The 25,958-nt window shown below is 48.1% G+C and overlaps 1 protein-coding gene across 1 annotated transcript in view; it reads left to right on the top strand.

Annotated features, from left to right (window-relative positions):
• Nucleotides 1–6,189: 6,189 nt before the first annotated feature.
• GRB10 (growth factor receptor bound protein 10) overlaps nucleotides 6,190–25,958 on the top strand; it is a 395,303-nt gene continuing 375,534 nt past the window's right edge. The window contains exon 1 of the mRNA XM_056520328.1: nucleotides 6,190–6,238. The gene's annotated coding sequence lies outside the window, so the exon portion shown is untranslated. The remainder of the gene's footprint in view (nucleotides 6,239–25,958) is intronic.

Raw genomic sequence — 25,958 nt, 5'->3', positions numbered from 1 at the left:
GAAGGATTAGGCAGAGGCAAGGTCAGACGTAGCAGAAGGTCGGGGCAGGCGGTAAGGTTCGTAGTCAATAAGGATAGCAGGAGATCTGGAACACAGGCTTTGGACAATACTAAACGCTTTCACTGGCACAAGGCACCAAGATCCGGCAAGAGAGTGCAGGGGAAGTGAGGTAATATGGACAGGGAGCAGGTGGAAGCTAATTAGGCTGATTGGGCCAGGCACCAATCACTGGTGCACTGTCCCTTTAAATCTTAGAGAGCTGGCGCGCGCGCGCCCTAAGGAGCGGAGCCGCGCGCGCCAGAATGTGACAGCCGGGGACCGGGACAGGTGAGTGACTTGGGATGCGATTCGCGAGCGGGCGCGTCCCGCTATGCGAATCGCATCCCCGCCGGCAATGTCAGTGCAGCACTCCCGGTCAGCGGTTCTGACCGGGGCGCTGCAGAGAGAGGGACGCCGCGAGCGCTCCGGGGAGGAGCAGGGACCCAGAGCGCTCGGCGTAACACAACCCAATGGCAGCCCTGTGTGCGCAGTGAGGTTTGGAGGTGGGCCTATGTGTCACAGTCTGTGTGTCTGCTTATAGGAGAATATGCAGTGTATTTCCCGCTGTCCAGCGTATTTTGCGCAGTGTGAGATAACACTACCTGAAAGCCTGAAGAATGGAATATGCATTTTTGGCCAAGTTGCTTGTATTTTTTGGGTTTAACCCCCTAAGAGCACAGTCCATTTTGGCTTCAACCTGTTAAGGACCAAGGGCATACAGGTACGCCCTTATGTCCTGGTACTTAAGGACCAATCCTTAAGCAGCTTTGAAGAGAGCGAAGGAGCAGCGCTTGCTTCAGAACAGTGAGTGTCGGCTACTAGCAGTAGCCACACACTCACTGCAATTCATTAGCAGTGAGTGTCTGGTTACTGATAATAGCTGACACTCACTGTTCTGCGTGTCGGCTTCTTGCTGGGAATCCTGGCAGAAGCGATGCCACCGCTACCGGTCATTAAACCTTAACCCCTTAAGGACGCAGGGTTTTTCCATTTTTGCATTTTCATTTTTCCTTATCACCTTCTAAAAATCATAACGCTTTAAATTTTGCACCTAAAAATTCCATATTATAGCTTATTTTTTGCTCCACCAATTCTACTTTGCAGTGACAGCAGTCATTTTACCAAAATATCTACGGCGAAGCAGGAAAAAAATTCATTGTGCGACAAAATTGAAGAAAAAATGCAATTTTGTAACTTTTGGGGGCTTCCGTTTCTAAGCAGTTCATTTTTTCAGTAAAAATGACATCTTATCTTAATTCTGAAGGTCCATACGGTTAAAATGATACCCTACTTATATACGTTTGATTTTATATTACTTTAAAAAAAAAATCATAACTACATGCAGGAAAAAAATTGTTAAAAATTGTCATCTTCTGACCCCTATAACTTTTATTTTTCCCCGTACAGGCCGGTAAGAGGGCAAATTTTTTGCACCGTGATCTGAAGTTTTTATAGGTACAAAAATACGCTATCTTGTACTTTGGAATCTTTTTGCGTGGACATTTCTGCACATGGCGATACCACATATGTTTATTTTTATTTACACAGTTGGGTTTTTTAACCCCTTAAGGACGCAGCTCATTTTCACCTTAAGGACGCAGCCTTTTTTTGCAAATCTGACCACTGTCAGTGTATGCATTAACCCCTTAAGGACTCAGCCCATTTTGGCCTTAAGGACTCAGACAATTTAATTTTTACGTTTTCATTTTTTACTCCTCGCCTTCTAAAAATCATAGCTTTTTTATATTTTCATCCACAGACTAGTATGAGGGCTTGTTTTTTGCGCGACCAGTTGTCCTTTGTAATTACATAACTCATTATATCATAAAATGTATGGCGCAACCAAAAAACACTATTTTTGTGGGGAAATTAAAAAGAAAAACGCAATTTTGCTAATTTTGGAAGGTTTTGTTTTCACGCCGTACAATTTACGGTAAAAATGCTGTGTGTTCTTTATTCTGAGGGTCAATACAATTAAAATGATACCCATTATTACATACTTTTCTATTATTGTTGCGCTTAAAAAAAATCACAAACTTCTTAACCAAATTAGTACGTTTATAATCCCTTTATTTGGATGACCTCTAACTTTTTTATTTTTCCGTATAAGCGGCGGTATGAGGGCTCATTTTTTGCGACATTATCTGTACTTTTTTGATACCACATTTGCATATAAAAAACTTTTAATACATTTTTTATAATTTTTTTAATAAAATGTATTAAAAAAGTAGCAATTTTGGCCTTTTTTTTTTTTTTTATGTTCACGCCGTTCACCGTACGGGATCATTAACATTTTATTTTAATAGTTCGGACATTTACGCACGCGGCGATACCAAATATGTGTATTACATTTTTTTTTTACGCTTTTTGGGGGTAAAATAGGAAAAAACGGATGTTTTACTTTTTTATTCGGGGAGGGGATTTTTCACTTTTTTTTACTTTTACATTTTTTTTTACACTTGAATAGTCCCCATAGGGGACTATTCATAGCAATACCATGATTGCTAATACTGATCTGTTCTATGTATAGGACATAGAACAGATCAGTGTTATCGGTCATCTTCTGTTCTGGTCTGCTCGATCTCAGACCAGAGCAGAAGACGCCGGGAGCCGGAAGGTGAAGGGACCTCCTTGCGGCGTTCTGAATGATCGGATCCCCGCAGCGGGCGATCCGATCATTCATTGAAATCGCGCACTGCAGCAGATGCCGGGATCTGTATTGATCCCGGCACCTGAGGGTTTAATGGCGGACGCCTGCGAAATCGCGGGCGTCGGCCATTGCCGGTGGGTCCCTGGCTGCGATCAGCAGCCGGGATCAGCCGTGCATGACACGGGCATCGCTCCGATGCCCGCGGTTATGCACAGGACGTAAATGTACGTCCTGGTGCGATAAGTACCACCGCACCAGGACGTACATTTACGTCCTGCGTCCTTAAGGGGTTAATAACTCTTGGATGCTTTTACCTTTCATTCTGATTCTGAAATATTTTTTATATTCTACTTTAACACAGTGGTAAATTTTCGTCTTTACTTGCATCCTTTCATGGTGAAAAATCCCTAAATTTCTTTAAAATTTGGCATATTTCGAGCATTGAAACACTCTGCTTGTAAGGAAAATGAGCATTCCAAATAAATTATATATTGATTCACAAATACAATATGTCTACTTTATGTTGGCATCGTAGAGTTGACATGTTTTTACTTTTTGAAGACATTAGAGGACTTCAAAGTATAGCAGCAATTTTCAAAATTTTCACGAAAAATTCAAAACCTGAATTTTCCAGGGACCAGTTAAGTTTGAAGTGGATTTGAGGGGCCTTTCTGTGAGAAATACCCCACAAATTACCCCATTATAGAAACTGCACCCCTGAAAGTATTCAAAAGAACATTCAGAAGTTTGTTAACCCTTTAGGTGTTTCACAGGAACAGCAGCAAAGTGGAGGAGAAAAATGAAGATCTCCATTTTTTACAATAACATGTTCATGTAGCCCAATTTTTTTCATTTTTAACAAGGGTTATAAGGAGAAAAAGTCCCACAAAATTTGTAGTCCAATTTCTCTCGAGTAAGGAAATACCTCATATGTTGACGCAAAGTGCTCCGCTGGCTCGCAATATGGCTCAAAGGGGAGAGAGCAACTGTGGGATTTTTGAGGGTGATTTTTGCTGAAATGTTTTTTGGGGGGACATGTTGCATTTAGCAAGCTCCCATGGTGCAAAAAAAAAAAAAAAAAAAAAAAGAAACACATGGCACAATATTTGGGAAACTACAACCCTCCGGGAACGTAATAAGGGGTATAGTGAGCCTTAACACCTCACAGGTGTTTGACAGGTTTGCGTTGAAGTAGGACGTGAAAATGAAACATTATATTTTTAACACTAAAATGATGGTGTTACTCAAAATTTTTCATTTTCACATGGGACAATAGGAGAAAATAGACCCCAAAATTTGAAGCCCAATTTCTCCCGAGTAAGGAAATACCCCATATGTGGACGTAAAGTGCTCTGCTGGCGCACTACAGGTCACAGAAGAGAGAATTTGGAGAGAGAATTTGGTTGGAATAGAAGTCGAGGGCCATGTGCATTTACAAAGCCCCATGGTGCCAGAACATGTGACCCTATTTCGGAAACTAAACCCCTCACAGAATGTAACAGGGGGTACAGTGAGCATTTACACCCCACTGGCGTTTGACAGATCTTTAGAACAGTAAATTTTTCATTTTCATGGACCACTGTTCAAAATATCTGTCAGACATCTGTGGGGTGTAAATGCTCACTGTACCCCTTATTACATTCTGTGAGGGGTGTAGTTTCCAAAATGGGGTCACATGTGGGGGGGGGGGGGGGCACTGTTCTGGCACCATGGAGGCTTTGTAAACGCACATGGCCTTCAATTCCAGCCAAATTCTCTCTAAAATCCCAATGGAGCTCCTTCTCTTCTGAGCATTGTAGTGCGCCCGCAGAGCACTTTACATCCACATATGGAGTATTTCCATACTCTGAAGAAATGGGGTTACAAATTTTGGGGGGAGTTTTCTCCTATCACCCCTTGTGAACATAAAAAATTTAGGGTAACACCAGCATTTTAGTGAAAACATTTTTTTTTTATTTTCATGTCCAACTTTACAGAAAATTTGTCAAAAACCTGTGAGGTGTTAAGTCTCACAATATCCCTCAAATGTACATAGTGCGCTCTCACTCCTGAGCCTTGTTGTGCATCCGCAGAGCATTTTATGCCCATATATGGGGTATTTCCGTACTCAGAAGAAATTGCGTTACTAATTTTTGGGGTCTTTTTTTTCCTTTTATCTCTTGTGAAAATAAAAAGTATGGGACAACACCAGCATGTTAGTGTAAAAAAATACATTTTTGTGACACTAACATACTGGTGTAGACACCAACTTTTCCATTTTAAGGGGTAAAAGGAGAAAAAGACCCCCAAAATTTGTAACGCAATTTCTCCCCAGTATGGAAATACCCCATGTGTGTCCCTAAACCATTTCCTTGAAACATGACAGGGCTCCAAATTGAGAGAGCACCATGCACATTTGAGGGCTAAATTAGGGATTTGCATAGGGGTGGACCCGGATGCAAGCATTACAATTGCCTCTGCCACCACAAATACCCTACAGCAGTGTTTCACAAACAGGGTGCCTCCAGCTGTTGCAAAACTCCAGCATACTTGGACAGTCAATGGCTGTCCGGCAATGCTGGGAGTTGTTGTTTTGCAACAGCTGGAGGCTCCTTTTTGGAAACAATGCCGTACCAGACATTTTGAATTTTTATGGGGGGGGGGGGGGGGAGAGAGACTGTGTAAGGGTTTATGGGGGGGGGGGGGGGAACCTCCAGCTGTTGCAAAACTTCAACTCTCAGCATGGACTGACAGACCCTGCATGCTGGGAGTTGTAGTTTTGCCACAGCTGGAGGCACACTGGTGAGAAAACACCGAGTTAGATAACAGACAAACTGAGTGCTTCCCCACCAGGGTGCCTCCAGCTGTTACAAAACTACCACTCCCAGCATGCACGGTCTGTCAGTGCATGCTGGGAGTTGTAGTTTTGCAACAGCTGGAGGCACACTGGTGGATAAACACTGAGTTAGGTTCTGTTACCTAACTCTGTGTTTCCTCACCAGAGTGCCTCCAGCTGTGGCAAAACTACAACTCCCAGCATGCACTGATAGCCAAAGGGCATGCTGGGAGTTGTAGTTATGCAACAGCTTGAGGCACACAACTATAACTCCCAGCATGCCTAGACAGCAGTTTGCTGTCCGTGCATGCTGGGAGTTGTAGTTTTGCAACATCTGGAGGGCCACAGTTTAGAGACCACTGCACAGTGATCTCCAAACCTGTCTTGGACAGCTGATTGTCACCATGTAGTGATTTCTGCAAACTGTGAGCCTCCTTATGTTGCTAAACTACAACTCCCAGCATGCCCAGACAGCTGTTGGCCTCCTCACAGATCTCCCTGCACTGAGGAGATCGGAGCTGTGAAAGGCAGTTTTTTCAACTGCCTTTCCTGTGATTGCTCAATCTGGATTGATTGACCAATCACAGCAATCGGGGGGCGGGGCCAGCCACGGGGGGGGGGGGGGGGTCCCACGGCCGATGTCTGTGACAATCAGCTGATGTCACTTCACTCTCACAGCTTGTTTACATGCTGTGACAGTTTATCTTCAGGACGAAGACGCTCGCCCTAACGCGGCAAGTACTCGCTGATTAGAACGAGCTGGCTCGTCCTTCGTCGGCAACCAGTTAAATGGGAAAAGGGGGTGATTCATACTTTTATTAAGGAAGGTGTTAAATGATCTTCATTAACTTTTTTTTCCCACTTTTTTTTTAAGTGTTATAGCCCCCCTAGTGGCTATTACACTGCACACACTGATCTGCTACACAGATCATTGCCATGCATTGACACTGCAAAGATCAGTTTTATTGGCGGTCGATTGCTCAAGCCTGGATTTCAGGCTTGGAGGAATCAATCGCCGATGGGGCGCAATGGAGGCAGGTAAGGGGACCTACGCCCACGTTCTAGCTGATCAGGACATCGCGATTTCACCGTGATGGTCCCGATCAGCCCGACGGAGCTGCCGGGAAGCTTTCACTTTCATTTTAGACGCTGCGATCAACTTTGAACGCTGTGTCTAAAGGGTTAATAGCGTGCCACACCGATCGGTGCTGCACGCTATTAGCCCAGGGTCCCGACTTTCATTAGCCACCGGGACCGACCCAGTATGACCCCGCATTATATACCGGGACCAGGCGCAGGGCGCACAGGTATGACCTGCGTCCTTAAGAGGTTAAGACGCTGTTTTGGATGCGTTCCAAATGACCGCTCTAGATTGATGTCCTGAGCCAAATTTGATAATACGTGCACAGAGAGAAAAACTCACCTGACACACACTAGGTCAAAATGATTCTCTGGTTTATTGTATTGTGTACACACAAGATATATCCTTCCGTAGGGCGTAGCACATTGTGTAAGCATTCAAATTGGTTAGCAGACTACTTTACGTAAGCATTGCATCTTATTCTCTCTGTGCCAAAAGGGGATGGTCACACAGGGCGTGATACAGAATGTAACCGCCATTTTAGAAGAATGATGTTCATTTTATATCTATTATCCATAACAATTTACCTGTCCCTACCTACGTTTAAGGAACTGGAATTATAGGAAAGAGGGAATCAAACCCTGCCTTCACCTGACCCTGGGCTGTAAACTCGTCGGGGACCCCCCTCGGGACCCCTATTTCACATATATATATATGTGTGTGTGTGTTTGTGGATCGAAAGAAGCTGGAACTGACCTCTTGACTCACACATATAGTACACAGACCCCTTATATGGAGCAGTACCCTTAGGAGAGGTCATGACCTGACATATATTATAATCCCAGGTGGCTGTGAGAGAAGAGCTATTTCCCCAGAACACATAGGATGAGGACTATACTATGGCAGTAACCACACAAATAACATGGGGAATTTATTGTTCTGGAACCAGACTACTCTTGAACTTCCTCTTGAACTTCTTCAAATGATATGCATGGATCCAGGTGGGCTTCCCTTCTAACTTGACAGAGGTGGGTGTGGGTAACAGAACCTGGTACGGACAATCATATCTAGGTTTAAGAGAGTTCCTGATATGTTTCTTTGTCAAGACCCAGTCCCCAGTCGGCTTAAGGGAATGTGAGCCTTCAAGATCAGGATCTGGAAGGGAAACAAAGACTTCACCATGTATGTTAGACAGTTGTTTGTTAATTTCAGCAACATGTTTGGCCATTGACTCATATTTCCACTGCATTTGTTGTGGGTAATAGACCCCTAGTCTAGGACTGGACCTGAACAGTATGTCATATGAAGTTAATTTGTGTAGGGGCTTGAGGGTGTGCCTTACACTAAACAGAGCTATTAGTAGACTCTGCACCCAATTCATGCCTGTCTCTCTCATCATTTTGAGCAGTTTTTATTTTAGAATTCCATTTAGTCTATCTACCACTTTCTTCTCTTGAGTCCATAGTCCAGATCCTTCCTGAGATGCTCCTCTCTTATTCCACATTTCCTTCTTGTTCTTGCATCTTCTGAGACTTGCCGTGGATTCTCTTGTGGGGTTGCCATCAAACAGACAGTAGTCTCTTCCTTTCCTTTCCCGTCCACTTCTTTCTCTCCCACTGCCACCTTCTTTTCTGCTTGATCCACCAGTCCATTCCCTCTCGCCTCAGTGGTGTTTGTTCTGGTATGGGCCCTGACCTTGTTCACCGCTACCTTTTTTGGCAGTAGTACTGCTGACAATAATTCCGCTACCGCTTGCGTGTATCCTGCGCCATTTTTCAAGATTGTGTCAAAGCCCGTAATTCAGCCTCTTGGGCAGACTGATCTGGCTGTAACTGTTCCATGTGCAACTCTTGGTGCTCAGACGTTACTGCAAAGCCAGAATGGTGCCTGCCCTTGTCATCAGCAAACCAACCCGGCAGCCATCCACAAACAGCACGTGGGCTGGGTTTTCCAAGGGTGTATCTTGCACTGTAGGAGGTGGTCCGACTTCAGTGTCCATCAATGTGAGGCAGTCATGTGGTTCCCTGCCATAAAAGGATTCTGTGAAAGCCCAGAGGTCTGGTTCTTGAAGTACTTCTTCTGTCGTGAGGCCAATTTTGTTTTCTCATTCCTCCTGCTCATACTTCCCCCTTGGAAGAGGAAGAAGTGCAGCTGGGTTAAGGATGTTACAGCGTTGAATGTTGGTGTTGTCTTGGAGCAGTAAGCTGCACTGGAGCCGTAGGTGATGAACAACAGTGAGGTGCCGTGGTTGCGTCTGTGGGAGAATGGCGGAGATGTCATGAGGAGCCAGAACTGTAAGAGGGTGTCCAAGCACTGTCAGAGGTGACATCCAGGAGAGAACTGGCTGTGTGCACAGCTCTAACACAAGAGGGGGTGGCTCGGGCCACAGGCTCAAAACGTTTAAATTAGTACCCCAAGGGCCTTTTCCGGCCTCCATGAGCTTGGGTGAGGACACCTGTGGTGTGGCCTTGTTTTTCCATCACATAGAGCCTGAAGGGGAGGGCATAATTTGGAATGCCCAGTGCCGGTACAGAGAAGATGTAGGCCTTGAGTGAGTGGAAGGAGCGAACAGCATCTGTGGTGAGGAAGAAGGGTTTTCCAGGATCCCTGGGAATGCAGTCATACAGGGATGAGTAGTGAGGCATTCTGTATCCATGGGCGACAGTAAGAGATGCGGCCCAAGAAAGTTTAAACCTGGTGTGGAGTGTCCGGTACCTGGATATCCGAGATGGCTTTACGCCTTTGGTACTTAAGGTGTTTGGCTCCATGGCTGATGCAGCCACCTAGGAAAACCACTTTAGGAAGACAAAGTTGGAGTTTCTGCTGCGATACCTTGTAACCGGAATCCGCCAGGAAAGTCAAGAGTGAAGTGGTGGTGTCTAGGCAAACTGCCTGGTCGGGAGCACATAGTAGCAGGTATGGATAATAGATATAAAATTAAGATCATTCTTCTAAAATGGGAGTTACATTCTGTATCACGCCCTGTGTGAGCATCCCCTTTTGGCACAGAGAGAATAAGCAATGCTTACGTAAACTAGTCTGCTAACCAATAAGAATGCTTACTTAACATGCTACGCCCTACTGAAGGATATATGTTGTGTGTACACAATACAATAAACCATTTTGACCTAGGGTGTGTCAGCATGAGTTATTCTCTCCGTGCACGTATTATCTAATTTGGCTCAGGACATCAACTTAGAGTGGTAATTTGGAACACATCCAAAACAGATCAATCACGGCATGTAAAGTGAAAGTAAAACATCTACGATAACTCAGAGGGAATCCAGGGGCGGATCCAGAGTCGAGTCTCGGGAGGGGCACTATTAGAGTATTTTGTGTTGGAGGACAGAAAATAAGATTACGGAATTTACAATATTATTAAATGTATCATACAGTCCAACCTTGTTTAAGACTCTTAGGCCATGTTCACATGTCAGAATAATAATCAAATATACCAATTGCCACAGAATGGGAAAGTGCTAAAGCTCTATAGTGAGGAGAATACACAGTGATATCAATGACTACAGGTGACGTCTTATCATTGTGTATTCTCCTCACTATAGAGAAGATGTCCCTTGTAATCACTGATATCATTGTGTATTCTCCTCACTATAGAGAAGACGTCACCTGTAATCACTGATATCATTGTGTATTCTCCTCACTATAGAGATCAGTAATTACAGGTGACTTCTTCTTTATAGTGAGGAGAATACACAATGATATCAGTGACTATGGGTGACGTCTTCTCTATTGTGAGGAGAATACACAATGATATCAGTGATTACAGGTGATGTCTTCTCTATAGTCTTTCCTTATCTAATTCAGCTGGTACATACCGCCAGGATTTGTTCCAGCTAAATCTTCTCTCTGCAGAACTTCATGCCCAGACGTCTCCTCACTATGTCAACGCATTCTGATCCTCTATATGAAAACAATAATTATTATAATACTGCCAAACACTGTATTCTTTGAATATAATACTGACACACCCTCTGAATATAATTCTGACATACTGTACCCCCTGAATATACAACACACTGTACCCTCTGAATATAATACCGCCATACACTGTACCCTCTGAATATAATACTACCACACACTGTGCCCTCTAAATTTAATACTACCAAACACTGCACCCTCTGAATATAATACTATCACACACTGCACCCTCTAAATATAATACTATCACACACTGTACCCACTGAATATAATACTAACACACACTGTGCCCTCTAAATCTAATACTACCACACAGTGCATTCTCTGAATATAACTTGCTGTGCTGTAACTACCCTCTGAGTAAAATACCGTAATGTATTGTGGCCCCTAAAAAACGTACCACCCCAGAAATTCCTCATAATGTACACTATACTTCTGAAAGGCAAAACACTCTGTGCCTTCACATATAGTAATAATGCCCCATCTTGTGCCCCTACATATAATATGACCCGTCCTGTTCCCCCCACATAATAATGCCCTCTGTGCTGTGCCCCTCACATATAACGCTCCTGTCATGTGCCCCTCACATTTAATGCCCCCTGTGCTGTGCCCTTCACATAAAATGCCCCCATTCTTTGCCCCTCACATATAATGCATCTGTTACGCCGAGCGCTCCGGGTCCCTGCTCCTCCCCGGAGCGCTCACAACGTCTCTCTCCTTGCAGCGCCCCGGTCAGACCCGCTGACCGGGAGCGCTGCACTGACATTGCCGGCGGGGATGCGATTCGCACAGCGGGACGCGCCCGCTCGCGAATCGCATCCCAAGTCACTTACCCGTCCCGGTCCCCGGCTGTCATGTGCTGGCGCGCGCGGCTCCGCTCTCTAGGGCGCGCGCGCCAGCTCTCTGAGACTTAAAGGGCCAGTGCACCAATGATTGGTGCCTGGCCCAATTAGCTTAATTGGCTTCCACCTGCTCCCTGGCTATATCACATCACTTCCCCTGCACTCCCTTGCCGGATCTTGTTGCCTTGTGCCAGTGAAAGCGTTTAGTGTTGTCCAAGCCTGTGTTACCTGATCTCCTGCTATCCATATTGACTACGAACCTTGCCGCCTGCCCCGACCTTCTGCTACGTCTGACCTTGCCTCTGCCTAGTCCTTCTGTCCCACGCCTTCTCAGCAGTCAGCGAGGTTGAGCCGTTGCTAGTGGATACAACCTGGTTGCTACTGCCGCAGCAAGACCATCCCGCTCTGGTGAACACCAGTAGCCTCTTAGAACCGGTCCACCAGCACGGTCCACGCCAATCCCTCGCTGACACAGTGGATCCACAACCTGTAAGCCGAATCGTGACAGTAGATCCGGCCATGGATCCCGCTGAGGTGCCGCTGCCAAGTCTCGCTGACCTTACCACGGTGGTCGCTCAGCAATCGCAGCAGATTGCCCAACAAGGACAGCAGCTGTCGCAGTTGACCGCCACGTTACAGCAACTTCTGCCTCTGCTACAGCAGCAACCATCTCCTCCGCCAGCTCCTGCACCTCCTCCGCAGCGAGTGGCCGCTCCTAGCCTCCGCTTGTCCCTGCCGGACAAATTTGATGGGGACTCTAGACTCTGCCGTGGATTTTTGTCTCAATGTTCCTTGCATATGGAGATGTTGTCGGACTTGTTTCCTACAGAACGGTCTAAGGTGGCGTTCGTAGTGAGCCTTCTTTCAGGAAAGGCCTTGTCTTGGGCCACACCGCTCTGGGACCGCAATGATCCTGCCACAGCCACAGTCCAGTCCTTCTTCGCTGAAGTCCGTAGTGTCTTCGAGGAACCAGCCCGAGCTTCTTCTGCCGAGACTGCCCTGCTGAACCTGGTCCAGGGTAATTCTTCTGTAGGCGAGTACGCCATCCAATTTCGTACTCTTGCTTCCGAATTATCTTGGAATAACGAGGCTCTCTGTGCGACCTTTAAAAAAGGCCTACCAAGTAACATCAAGGATGTGCTGGCCGCACGAGAGATTACTGCCAACCTGCAAGTACTTATCCATTTGGCCACCCGCATTGACATGCGTTTTTCTGAGAGACATCAGGAGCTCCGCCAGGAAAAAGACTTAGATCTCTGGGCACCTCTCCCACAGTATCCTTTGCAATCTACGCCTGGGCCTCCCGCCGAGGAGGCCATGCAAGTGGATCGGTCTCGCCTGACCCAGGAAGAGAGGAATCGCTGTAGGGAAGAAAATCTTTGTCTGTACTGTGCCAGTACCGAGCATTTCTTGGTGGATTGCCCTATTCGTCCTCCACGTCTAGGAAACGCACGCACGCACCCAGCTCACGTGGGTGTGGCGTCTCTTGGTTCAAAGTCTGCTTCTCCACGTCTCACGGTGCCCGTGCGGATTTCTCCTTCTGCCAACTCCTCCCTCTCAGCCGTGGCCTGCTTGGACTCTGGTGCCTCTGGGAATTTTATTCTGGATTCTTTAGTGAATAAATTCTGCATCCCAGTGACCCGTCTCGTCAAGCCGCTCTACATTTCCGCGGTCAACTGAGTTAAATTGGATTGCACCGTGCGTTACCGCACAAAACCCCTCTTAATGTGCATTGGACCCCATCACGAAATGATTGAATTTTTCGTCCTTCCCAACTGCACCTCTGAGGTCCTCCTCGGTCTGCCATGGCTCCAGCTTCATTCTCCCACCCTTGACTGGACCACCGGGGAGATCAAGAACTGGGACTCTGCTTGCCATAAGAAATGCCTCTCCCCCCCCCTCCCAGCCCCGTCAGGCAAGCCTCAGTGCCTCCTCGTACACCTGGTCCCCCCAAGGCTTATCTGGACTGTGCCTTGCCTCCTCATGGCCCCCGTCCTGGTGACACCCTGTCCCGTGCCATGCTTCACCCCTGCCCTCCCTCCCCATTCCCACTCCTGCTGTACGGCCTGCCTTTGAGGAAACCCTTCAATCACTCCCGGTGTCCTCATCCCATGGGAAGCAGTTGCCGGACAAAGAAAGGGGGAGACCTAAGGGGGGGGGGTACTGTTACGCCAAGCGCTCCGGGTCCCTGCTCCTCCCCGGAGCGCTCACGGCGTCTCTCTCCCTGCAGCGCCCCGGTCAGACCCGCTGACCGGGAGCGCTGCACTGACATTGCCGGCGGGGATGCGATTCGCACAGCGGGACGCGCCCGCTCGAGAATTGCATCCCAAGTCACTTACCCGTCCCGGTCCCCGGCTGTCATGTGCTGGCGCGCGCGGCTCCGCTCTCTAGGGCGCGCGCGCGCCAGCTCTCTGAGACTTAAAGGGCCAGTGCACCAATGATTGGTGCCTGGCCCAATTAGCTTAATTGGCTTCCACCTGCTCCCTGGCTATATCACATCACTTCCCCTGCACTCCCTTGCCGGATCTTGTTGCCTTGTGCCAGTGAAAGCGTTTAGTGTTGTCCAAGCCTGTGTTACCTGATCTCCTGCTATCCATATTGACTACGAACCTTGCCGCCTGCCCCGACCTTCTGCTACGTCTGACCTTGCCTCTGCCTAGTCCTTCTGCCCCACGCCTTCTCAGCAGTCAGCGAGGTTGAGCCGTTGCTAGTGGATACGACCTGGTTGCTACTGCCGCAGCAAGACCATCCCGCTTTGCGGCGGGCTCTGGTGAACACCAGTAGCCTCTTAGAACCGGTCCACCAGCACGGTCCACGCCAATCCCTCGCTGACACAGTGGATCCACAACCTGTAAGCCGAATCATTACAGCATCCATCATGCACCCCTCATATATAAAGCCCCCATCATGCGTCCCACACATATAATACCCCCATCATGCGCCCCTCACATATAATGCCCCCTGTGCTGTGCCCTTCACATATAAAGCCCCATGTCCTGTCCCCTCAGGGGGCATTATATGTGAGGGGCACAGCACAGGGGGCAATATATGTGAGGGGAACAGCACAGGGGGCAATATATGTGAGGGGCACAGCACAGGGGGCATTATAAGTGTGGGGCACATAACAAGGGGCATTATATCATATAATGCCCCCCTGTGCTGTGCCCCACACATATAATTTATATGTGTGGCACAGCACAGGGGGCATTATGTGAGGGGCACAGCACAGGGGACATTATATGTGAGGGGCACAGCACAGGGGGCATTATATGTGAGGGGCACAGGACAGGGGGGCATTATATCATATAATGCCCCCCTGTGCTGTGCCCCACACATATAATGCCCCCTGTGCCGTGTGCCCCACACATATAATTTATATGTGTGGCACAGCACAGGGGGCATTATGTGAGGGGCACAGCACAGGGGACATTATATGTGAGGGGCACAGCACAGGGGGCATTATATGTGAGGGGCACAGGACAGGGGGGCATTATATCATATAATGCCCCCCTGTGTTGTGCCCCACACATATAATGCCCCCTGTGCTGTGTGCCCCACACATATAATTTATATGTGTGGCACAGCACAGGGGGCATTATGTGAGGGGCACAGCACAGGGGGCATTATATGCACACATATAATGCCCCCTGTGCTGTGTGCCCCACACATATAATTTATATGTGTGGCACAGCACAGGGGGCATTATGTGAGGGGCACAGCACAGGGGGCATTATATGTGACGGGCACAGGACAGGGGGCCCCCTTGTCATGTGCTCTTCACATATAATGCCCCCTGTGCTTTGCCCTGCAGACCCTCATTAAATATTCCCTTTCCTCTGACCCCCCTCCTCCTAACAGTGGCGCATATCCTGTTTCCATAATCCCCTGGACCCTGAGCATACCCTTACTTACAGTATGCAGGCTTCGGGGACGGGTCCTCCAGGCGCCGACGCGATGATGTGACGTCATTGCGCCGGCCTTTAGTGGATCTCGTCCCCGCAGCTCACACGCTGTATACTCACAGCGTGTGTGTAAGGTTAGTGCAGTGTTTCCCAACCTTTTTCGGGTCGGGGCACAACTCGGAAAATTTTTTTTTCGCGGGGCACCGCTACCGAGGTTGACGAGCAAAAAAAAAAAGGGAAAAAATGCACTGCACAGTATCTATTTATCTGTCTCACTGTCACTCAGTACTTACTGCACTTGTCTCCTTGGAGGACCGGACTATAGTAAAAAAAAATATATATATATATATATATATATATATGAACAAATTCCTATGCACACTGCATATATCTTATCTTGCATATATCTTATTTTCCCCCACATTAGGTTGCAGTTCCCCCACATCAGGTCCTGTATAGTTCCCCCACATTAGGTTGGCAGTGTAGTCCCCCCACATTAGGTTGGCAGTATAGTCCCCCCACATTAGGTTGGCAGTATAGTCTCCCCACATGAGGTTGGCAGTATAGTCTCCCCACATTAGGTTGGCAGTATAGTCCCCCCACATTAGGTTGGCAGTATAGTCCCCCCACATTAGGTTGGCAGTATAGTCCCCCCACATTAGGTTGGCAGTATAGTCTCCCCACATTAGGTTGGCAGTATAGTCCCCCCACATTAGGCCCTGTATAGTCCTCCCACATTAGGCCCCGCATAGTCTCCCCACATTAGGCCCCGCATAGCCCCCCCACATTAGGCCCCGCATAGTCCCCCCACATTAGGCCCTGCATAGTCCCCACATTAGGCGCCGCATAGTCCCCCCACATTAGGCCCCGCACAGTCCCCCCACATTAGGCCCCGCACAGTCCCCCCACATTAGGCCCCGCATAGTCGCCCCACATTAGGCCCCGCATAGTCGCCCTACATTAGGCCCCGCATAGTCGCCCCACATTAGGCCCCCCATAGTCGCGCCACATTAGGCCCCGCATAGTCGCCCTACATTAGGCCCAGTATAGTCGCCCCACATTAGGCCCAGTATAGTCGCCCCTCATTAGGCCCAGTATAGTCCCCCCACATTAGGCCCAGTATAGTCCCCCCACATTAGGCCCAGTATAGTCCCCCCACATTAGGCCCAGTATAGTCCCCCCACATTAGGCCCAGTATAGTCCCCCCACATTAGGCCGAGTATAGTCCCCCCACATTAGGCCCAGTATAGTCCCCCCCACATTAGGCCCAGTATAGTCCCCCCACATTAGGTGCAGTTCCCCCACAGACATACAGCCTTCAGCCATACAGTGTATTACTGAAGGCTGTATGCCTGTGTACTGCCCCACTTCGGTGTTCCGAGCACCGCTCCTCCGGTCCGGCTATAGAAGTAGGTCCCGGGACCGGAGGAGCGGTGCTTGGAACACCAAAGGAGACGCGCCGCTGGTAACACCAAGTTGACAGGGCGCGTCCTCCTCGCTGCTCCGGTCCTCTGCGATTGTTGCTATGGGTGCACGCATGGGACGTCAGTGACGTCCCCGCTTGCGCTACCTCCCGGCGGTCCCCGCGTTTTTAAAGTAAACACAGGGCCGCAGGGACTTAGAGGCATCCCTGTGTCCCGCGACACACCTTACACTATGGAACAGAGGTTGAAAAACACTGGGTTAGTGAATGGTGGAGCCGGAGCTTACAGCTTCGGCTCCACCATGCTAGGGAGCGGGGGCAGCAATCTCGGGGGGGGGGGGGGGCAATTGCCCCCTCCCCCTAGATCCGCCACTGAGGGAATCACGGAACCCCCGCAATCATCTTGTGATTCTGTGAGCTAAAAAGACGAAGGAGGGTCCCCTTACCTGCTGCCGATAACTGATTCACTGATGTATCCTGGCTATATCAGTGGATCCTGATCACACTGTGTAATGCTATGCCATAGGCATAGCATTATGCAGTAAATACAGTCTAATGATTGCATATAAAAGTCTCCTCTACCCCTTTCTCTGCCAATCATTCCTTTAACCCCTTCTCTGTCAATAATTCCTTTAACCCCTTTCTAAAATTATATAAAACCATCTTGCCTAATTTTTCCCAAAAAAAGTAATTACCCTTATTTTCCCATTTTACAAAAAAAATAATATTTTACATATTTGGTATCGCCACATGTGTAAATATCCAAACTATTAAGTGTGAAGGCTAACTTGTTTACCTGTATTTGTGAGAGGGGCAGAGTGTACATAAAAGCCTCACTGTTGGCTGAGCTAATACGCTACGTCTTTTGTCACTGGCGGGGTGTACGTGTTTTGCAGATGATGGCTGTGTCAGGCGGGGACTCTGGCATTTGAATCTCCTGCCATTTTCATAAGCTCTTGCAACCAAACCCACTCTTGCTATCGAAGTCTCACTGGTCCGGTCCTATGTCAGGTGGCGCGGGCTCAGAGTTCTGGCAGCCGCTGGCTGCTTCATGTAGGATACTGGCTGCCCTCCACCTGCGGTTGTAAAGTATATGGGGAGGGTGGCCACAGGCTGGCTCTGCCTGCTGCAGCGGTGGGATTCAGGAGCCGGCAGGTAGCCACGGCTCTTCTGTTCAAGCTTGGTGTATGCTTGGAGTAGCTGGTGCAGGGGGTTCGGGCCAGTTACCTGGGGCTTTGGTTACGGTGCAGGGGATGCTCACGTGATCTGTCCGGCTCTTGCTCCAGGTCATGTGGGCAGATATGGATATCGCGTGCCTGGCTGAATCTCTGGCGAGAGTTTAACAAAGAGACCTAAGTGGTGGTCCGCGGTATCATGGTTTCAGGTGTTCCGTAAGCTCTATTTCAATTAATGAATTCCCTACGTTATTTGCACTATAAGTTTTAAATGTTTGTTAGATGTGCAGAAGTATAGGGGGGTTCTTTATAGTCTCTGTAGAGGGTTGTTGTATACACACCTAGGGTGCTGCAGAACCTCTTTGTCAGTAGTTGTACGGTACTCCCTGTCCAGTCTTAGTGTCATAATTCATATACGTTTGTTTTTTGAAAGACCATTTTTTTTATTGATAAGAAATTGAACAACAGTAGTATAAGGCACATACACTCTAAGTTAGACTGCACATACCGAGAAAATGTCCGAAATTGGTTTGCAGGCCATTTGACAGTAATGGATAATAAGGAGCGTACACGTGTATCTCAATGAGCTACTAAGGGTATAAAGCACATGATAACTGGAACCGGAAAACTGCATAGTACATAGTCCCAATACAAGTGTCCATTGAAGGAGGATCGGCCAATGAGTAATCAAACCGTCTGTCTGATAAGCCGAATCCTGGAGTTAGATTCAACCAAAAATAAACATTGTCAGCCCTATGGGCCAGTAAATGAGTATAGCTTGTAAAAACAACATAAGACATCACCGACAGACAGGGGGAGACTAATGGACCAATAAACGAGACAAACAAACATGCAGCCAACGTCCAGAGTCCATCTTGAAAGTGCTCTCCTTTCCCCTCCATAGTAATATCATGGATAGAAAGTAACTAAACTAGTCCATGGGTTGCAGGATAAAACTTAACAGGAAAGGTTAAAGGACCTTAACATGTATAGCTTGGAAGAAAGAAGAGACAGAGGGGATATGATAGAGACTTTTAAATACATAAAGGGAATCAAGACGGTAAAGGAGGAGAGCATATTTAAAAGAAGAAAAACTACCACAAGAGCACATAGTTTTAAATTAGAGGGGCAAGGTTTAAAAGTAATATCAGGAAGTATTACTTTACTGAAAGAGTAGTGGATGCATGGAATAGCCTTCCTGCAGAAGTGGTCGCTGCAAATACAGTGAAGGAGTTTAAACATGCATGGGATAAGTAGAAGGCTATCCTTCATATAAGATAAGGACAGGGACTATTGAAAGGATTCTGATTATTGGGCAGATGAGATGGGCCAAATGGTTCTTATCTGCCGAGACATTCTATGTTTCTATGTTTAACCCCTTAAGGACCAATGCAAATAAACCTGTACCTCCCTGAAAGACCAGGCCTGTTTTTTCAAATCGGGGATGTCTGTCTTTATTAGAGAATAACTCTGGTAACGTTTTGCCAATCACGATAATTCTGACATTGTTTTTTTGTCACAAGTTGTCCTTCATGTGCATAGTAAAAGTAAGCCGATATCATTTGTAGTTTTTTTTTACAATGCAAAAAATCATGAAAGATTTTTTGCTATTTTAACACTAATAGGTTGCATATATTTATACTTACTGACCAAATAGTTTATGAAACTTATACTTTCAGATGTCTACTTTATTTTGACGTCATTTTTTTGTTTTTAATTAACATTTTAAATTAGTTAGAAGCCTAACAAATTAACTTGAAATTTTGAAAATTTTGAAAATGTGAAAAGTACATCTTTTTTTATGTGCTATGCAAGGTTTGCAGAAATTAAAAGGTAGTAGAACATAGGAACACCCCCCCCCCCCCAAATGATCCCATTTTAAAAACTAGACCCCTCAAGGTATTCGCTAGGGGGGTACAGCGAGTATTTTAACACCATAGTTTTTTGGCAGGAATTATTACAAATTCAGTGTTAAAAATTCGAAATTTGCAATTTTTCACAAATGCATCATTTGGGGGGCATATTTTTGTACATCACTTCTGATATTGAAAGAAATGCACCCTATATTTTATTTAGCTGCTTGTTCCCATGTTCGGAAATACCCCCGCTTTAGCCATATATGGTTCCTTGGCCGCGTGGTAGGACTCAGAAGGAGAGGAGCGCCATTTGGCTTTCAGGGCAGAACAGTACCCCCACCCCCACAAGTGACCCCATTTAAATACCGCACCCCTACAAGTTATTGGCTGGACCAGGGACCTCTCTGATTGGTCCTTGGTCGGCTGGCAGTATAACGCGTCTGTCTGTGACAGACTATATCCGCCATGTTGTGGGAATAAGCACCCGCTCATGGCGAATATATCCATCACTGCTGCGGCTGGGTAGCTCAGTGTGTCCGCTCATGACTACCGGCGGGAAATTCGCCGCTATGAGTGGACACACAAAGCTACCCAGCGGCCGCAGCAGCGAGCTCATTACCGTGACTGCTGCATAATGTGTAGGATCACATGGTGGACATCCGCAGCATATTACATGCTGCGGATGTCCGCCAATGCGATCCTACACATTATGCATTTTTTTTTATTAGATTCATTTAATAAATGTATTTTTAATATTTATTTATTTTTTTTTACACTTTTATTACATTTTTATTTATTTTTACACTTTTATTTTATTTATTTATTTTTAAACTTTTTAATGCTTTGGAATACTTAGTATTCCAAAGCATTGCAGTTATATGCTGCCTGCCAGTTTTCACTAGCAGGCAGCATATCAGGACGTGCCTCTGGCACGTCCTACAGGCAATACCCAGGGCAGACCTGGGGTATGCAGCAGCACCCCACGATGCTCCGGGGTGCTGCAGGAGAGACAGAGGGAGCTCCCTCCCTCTGTCAGAACTCCTTACAGCGCGCGGTCACTTCTGACCGCGGCTGTAAGGGTTAAACTGTCGGGAGTGAAGTGAACTTCACTCCCGGCCAGCCGCGGCCACACACAGCACCCCGCGATCGCGATGTGGGGTGCTGCAGAGGAGACAAAGGGAGCTCCCTCTGTCATAACACTTACAGCCCGCGGTCACTTCCGACCGCGGCTGTAAGGGTTAAAACTGCCGGGACCGAAGTTTACTTCGGTCCTGGCAGTGCAGCAGGGTCCCGGTTGTGTGATACAGCCGAGTCCCTGCCGCGATCTTGTGGGTGCACTGGGCAGCACCCACGAGAATAATGGACGAGTATAGACGTCCAGGTGCGGGAACGGCCGCCAACTTGGACGTCTATACTCGTCCATGGTCGTTATCGGGTTAAGTAAGAAAGCTAATGTTAATCAATACAGAATCATGGCACCTTCAGCGTCCCAAGAGAGCCTGCCAAAGCTGCCATGGTGTACCATTGTGTAGATGCAAAGTGTCAAACTATAGATATGAGGTCAGATGAGGTATAGTACCTGGTCAAGAACAGTTTCCATTTACTAAATAACCTCTTTGCCCTTATTTCCTTGTGATGGAGCGCTTTCCTCCTTTCTAGAGTAAATAAGTGTTTCAGGGCCTCAAGCAGATGTGCAACATCAGAATGGAATCAAAATCAATGTTACACTGAGCGCTCCGGGCACCCTGCTTACCTCGGTGCGCTCACAGCAAGTGTCCCCAGGCAGCGCTCCGGTCACCCAGTCTCGGCATGCGCGTCCCCGGACTCTTAAATTTAAAGGGAGAGTGCACCAGTGATTGGTGCCTGGTCCAAAGTGGTTAATCTAGGGTTAAAGGTTCTGCTTTGACTTAATTAGGCCTGCACCTGTGCACTGCCTATAAGTACCATCTCCTCTCACAGCTTCCTGCCGGATCTTTGTTGCCTTAGTGCCCTAGAGAAAGCATTTGTGTGTATTCCCTGCCTTTTGCTGAACCTGTTGCTATTGACTACCGCCTGAGAACCGTTGCTGCCTGCCCTGACCTTTTGCTACGTCTGACCTTGCCTCTGCCTGATCCTCTTGTACCTTGCCTCATCTCAGCAGCCAGAGAGGTTGAGTCGCTACTGGGTGGAACGACCTGGGGGTTACCTGCCGCAGCAAGACCATCCCGCTTTGCGGCGGGCTCTGGTGAAAACCAGTAACTCCTTAGACGCCGTTCCCCTGGTACGGCCCACGTCATCTCGTCTCTGGCAGAGCGGATCCACCTCCAGCCAGTCCGGATCCTGACAGTAAGATCCGGCCATGGATCCCGCTGAGGTGCCTCTACCTTGCCTCTCGGATCTCACGTCCATTGTGGCCCAGCAGTCGCAGCAGATTACCCAGCAAGGTCAACAGCTGGCTCAGTTGACCGCCATGTTTCAGCAACTCCTGCCAGCTCAGCAGCAACCGTCACCTCCGCCTGCACCTGCTTCACCACCACTGCCAGCTGCCATCTCCAGCTCCAGAATCTGCTTGTCCATGCCAGCCAAGTATGACGGTGATCCCAAGCTGTGCAGCGGATTTTTGTCGCAATGCTCCCTCCATATTGAGATATTGGACAACCAGTTTTCCTCTGAGCGTGCCAAGGTGGCGTTTGTAGTCAGCCTGCTTTCTGGGAAGGCCCTGGCCTGGGCTACAGCGCTTTGGGACCGCAACGATCCTGCCACTGCAAGTGTCCAGAGTTTCTTCCGGGAATTCCGGAGTGTCTTTAAGGAGCCAGCCCGGGTTTCCTCTGCAGAGACTGCATTACTGAACTTGACCAGGGGAGTTCTTCAGTGGGCGACTACGCCATCCGATTCCGTACCCTTGCTTCTGAACTCTCCTGGAATAATGAGGCGCTCTGTGCCACGTTCAAGAAAGGCTTATCCAGCGATATAAAGGATGTCTTAGCCGCACGAGAAATGCCTACCTCCCTGGATGACCTCATCCACTTAGCCACCAGGATTGATTTGCGTTTCGCTGAGAGACGTGAGGAACTTCTTCAGGAAAAGGGAAGTGTTTACCCCAGACGCTATGCTCGTTTGGCTCCTGTCCTCCTGCATCCACTGCAACCCTCTACTGGGCCTCCCGCCGAGGAAGCCATGCAGGTGGATCGGTCTCGCCTGACCACTCAAGAGAGGAACCCCCGCAGAAACGAGAACATCTGTTTGTACTGTGCTAGTACAGAGCACTTCCTAAAAGACTGTTCTCTCTGTCCACCGCGCCAGGGAAACGCGCGCACTCTAGTTAACGTTGGAGAGTCGTTGCTAGGTGTGAATACCACCTCTCCACGGCTTACTGTATCCGTGCAGATTTCAGTATCTTCCAAGACATCCTTTGCTGCCTCCGCCTTTCTGGATTCCGGCTCCGCCGGTAACTTCATAGACGCCTCGCTGGTCAGCAAGTTCAACATCCCTGTGGTTCATCTGCAAAAGTCCTTCTTCATCTCTACTGTCAATGGAGAGAGACTTGACGGCACTGTGCAGTTTCGTACTGAGCCCCTCCAGATGGATATTGGAGTCCTGCATTCAGAGAAATTGGAGTTCTATGTGTTACCTCACTGCACCTCTGAACTTCTTTTAGGACTGCCTTGGCTCCAGCGCCATTGTCTCATTCTGGATTGGTCCTCCGGAGAGGTCGGAAGTTGGGGTTCTTCTTGTTTCGGCAGATGTTTCAAGCCGGTTCAAGCCAAGTTTGCACCTGTTGTCTCTCCTCCTCCAGGCCTGCCTGAACCATATATGGACTTTGCGGACGTTTTCTGTAAGAAACAAGCAGAGGTGTTGCCTCCACACAGGCTATATGACTTCCCCATTGATTTTCAGCCTGGTACCACTCCGACTAGGGGAAGGATCTACTCTCTTTCTCCTCCAGAGACTCTCGTCCTGTCTGAATACATTCAGGAGAATTTACAGAGAGGGTTTAAATCCTCCTCTCCAGCCGGAGCTGGATTCTTTCTTTTTACCAAGAAAGACGGCACTGTGCATTGATTATCGTGCATTGATTATCGGGGACTTAACAGCATTACCATCAAGAACCGTTACCCTCTTCCCCTGATTGCTGAACTCTTTGACCGTCTACAAGGTGCGAAGTTCTTCACTAAGTTGGATCTTAGAGGGGCCTACAATCTTATTCGGATTCGAGAGGGTGACGAATGGAAGACCGCTTTTAATACCCGAGATGGTCATTTTGAGTATCTGGTCATGCCCTTCGGACTCTGCAATGCACCTGCCGTCTTCCAAGACTTCGTTAATGACATTTTCAGAGACCTGCTCTACACCTGTGTGGTAGTTTACTTGGACGACATCCTCTAATCTGGATCAACACCGTGCGCATGTCCGTCTTGTACTCTCCCGTCTGAGGAAGAATCGTCTGTATGCTAAATTTGAAAAGTGCCAGTTTGATCGTACCAGCCTTCCCTTCCTGGGGTACATAATTTCTTCCATGGGTCTTCAAATGGATCCTGACAAGCTTTCTGCAGTCTTGGACTGGCCTCGTCCCTCTGGCCTTTGGGCCATACATCGATTTCTAGGTTTCGCTAACTACTACAGACAATTCATCCCTCATTACTCTAACCTTGTGGCACCTAACGTGGCCTTGACCAAAAAGGGGGCTAATCCCAAGTCGTGGCCTCCACAGGCCGAGCAGGCCTTCTGCGCTCTCAAGTCTGCCTTTGCCTCTGCTCCAGTCCTATCCAGACCCGATCCCTCAAAACCTTTCTACTTGGAGGTAGACGCCTCCTCTGTGGGAGCAGGAGCCGTGCTCACACAGAAAATCTCTAAAGGTAAAACAGTTTCCTGCGGTTTTATCTCCAAGACCTTCTCCCCGGCAGAGAGGAATTACTCCATAGAGACAGGGAACTTTTGGCCATCAAGCTGGCTCTTGAGGAGTGGAGGCACCTACTGGAAGGTGCTCCTCCCCCCATTAATATCTACACAGATCACAAGAACCTCTCGTATCTTCAATCCGCTCAGAGACTCAACCCCCGCCAAGCTCGCTGGTCTTTGTTTTTTGCCCGGTTTAATTACCAGATTCACTTCAGGCCTGCAAGTAAGAATGTCTGTGCCGGCGCCCTTTCCCGTTCCTCTGATGTCGCGGGGGTCGAGGTCACACCACAACACATCATCCCGCCTGAGCATTTGGTCACCGTGGCTCCTGTGGATCTACACTGCCTTCCTCCTGGGAAAACTTACGTATCTCCCCTTCGTCGCCTGAAAGTACTAAAGTGGGGACATTCTTCCTTGCTGGCCGGACATCCCGGTATCCGGAAGACCCTTCTTCTCATCTCCAGACAGTATTGGTGGCCGTCCATGGAGAGGGACGTAACTGAGTTTGTTCAAGCTTGTGCAGTCTGCGCCCGGGACAAGACTCCTCGCCTGAAACCAGCCGGTTTGCTCCACCCTCTCCCAATTCCTGAGACTCCATGGTCTCATATCGCCATGGACTTTGTCACCGATCTGCCACCCTCTCACGGCAAGACAGTTGTTTGGGTGGTGGTGGACTGTTTCTCCAAAATGGCACACTTCGTTCCCTTGTCTTCTCTCCCTTCTGCGCCTCAGCTGGCGAGACAGTTCCTTAGCCACATCTTTCGCCTCCACGGACTACCAACCCATATTGTATCCGACAGAGGTGTTCAGTTCGTCTCAAAATTCTGGAGAGCCCTCTGTGGACAACTAAAGATAAAGCTGGACTTCTCATCTTCTTACCACACTCAGTCCAACGGACAAGTGGAACACATCAATCAGATTTTGGGAGACTATCTACGGCACTTTGTCTCTTTCCGCCAGGATGATTGGGTGGATCTCCTTCCGTGGGCAGAGTTCTCCTACAACCACAAAGAATCTTCTGCCACTTCTAAGTCTCCTTTCTTTGTGGTGTATGGCCGCCACCCTTTGCCGCCTTTGCCTTTGTCTACTTCCTCCGGAGTTCCAGCTGTGGACGAATTAGTACGGGTCTTTTCTGCCATTTGGCGAGAGACGCGTCTCTCTCTCCTCCAGGCCTCTGCCCGCATGAAAATCCACACCGACAAGAAACGTCGGGCCACTCCAGTTTTCGTCCCAGGAGACAAGGCGTGGTTGTCCGCCAAATTTGTACATTTTAAGATACCAAGTTACAAATTGGTCCCCCGCTACTTGGGTCCTTACAAGGTCAAGAAAAGGATCAACCCTGTGTCCTATCAACTCCA

This window comes from Hyla sarda, chromosome 5, assembly GCF_029499605.1.
Source record: "Hyla sarda isolate aHylSar1 chromosome 5, aHylSar1.hap1, whole genome shotgun sequence".
Lineage (NCBI taxonomy): Eukaryota > Metazoa > Chordata > Amphibia > Anura > Hylidae > Hyla > Hyla sarda.
The sequence above is the reverse complement of the archived record's forward strand: the minus strand, read 5'-3'. Positions and strand labels throughout refer to the sequence as shown.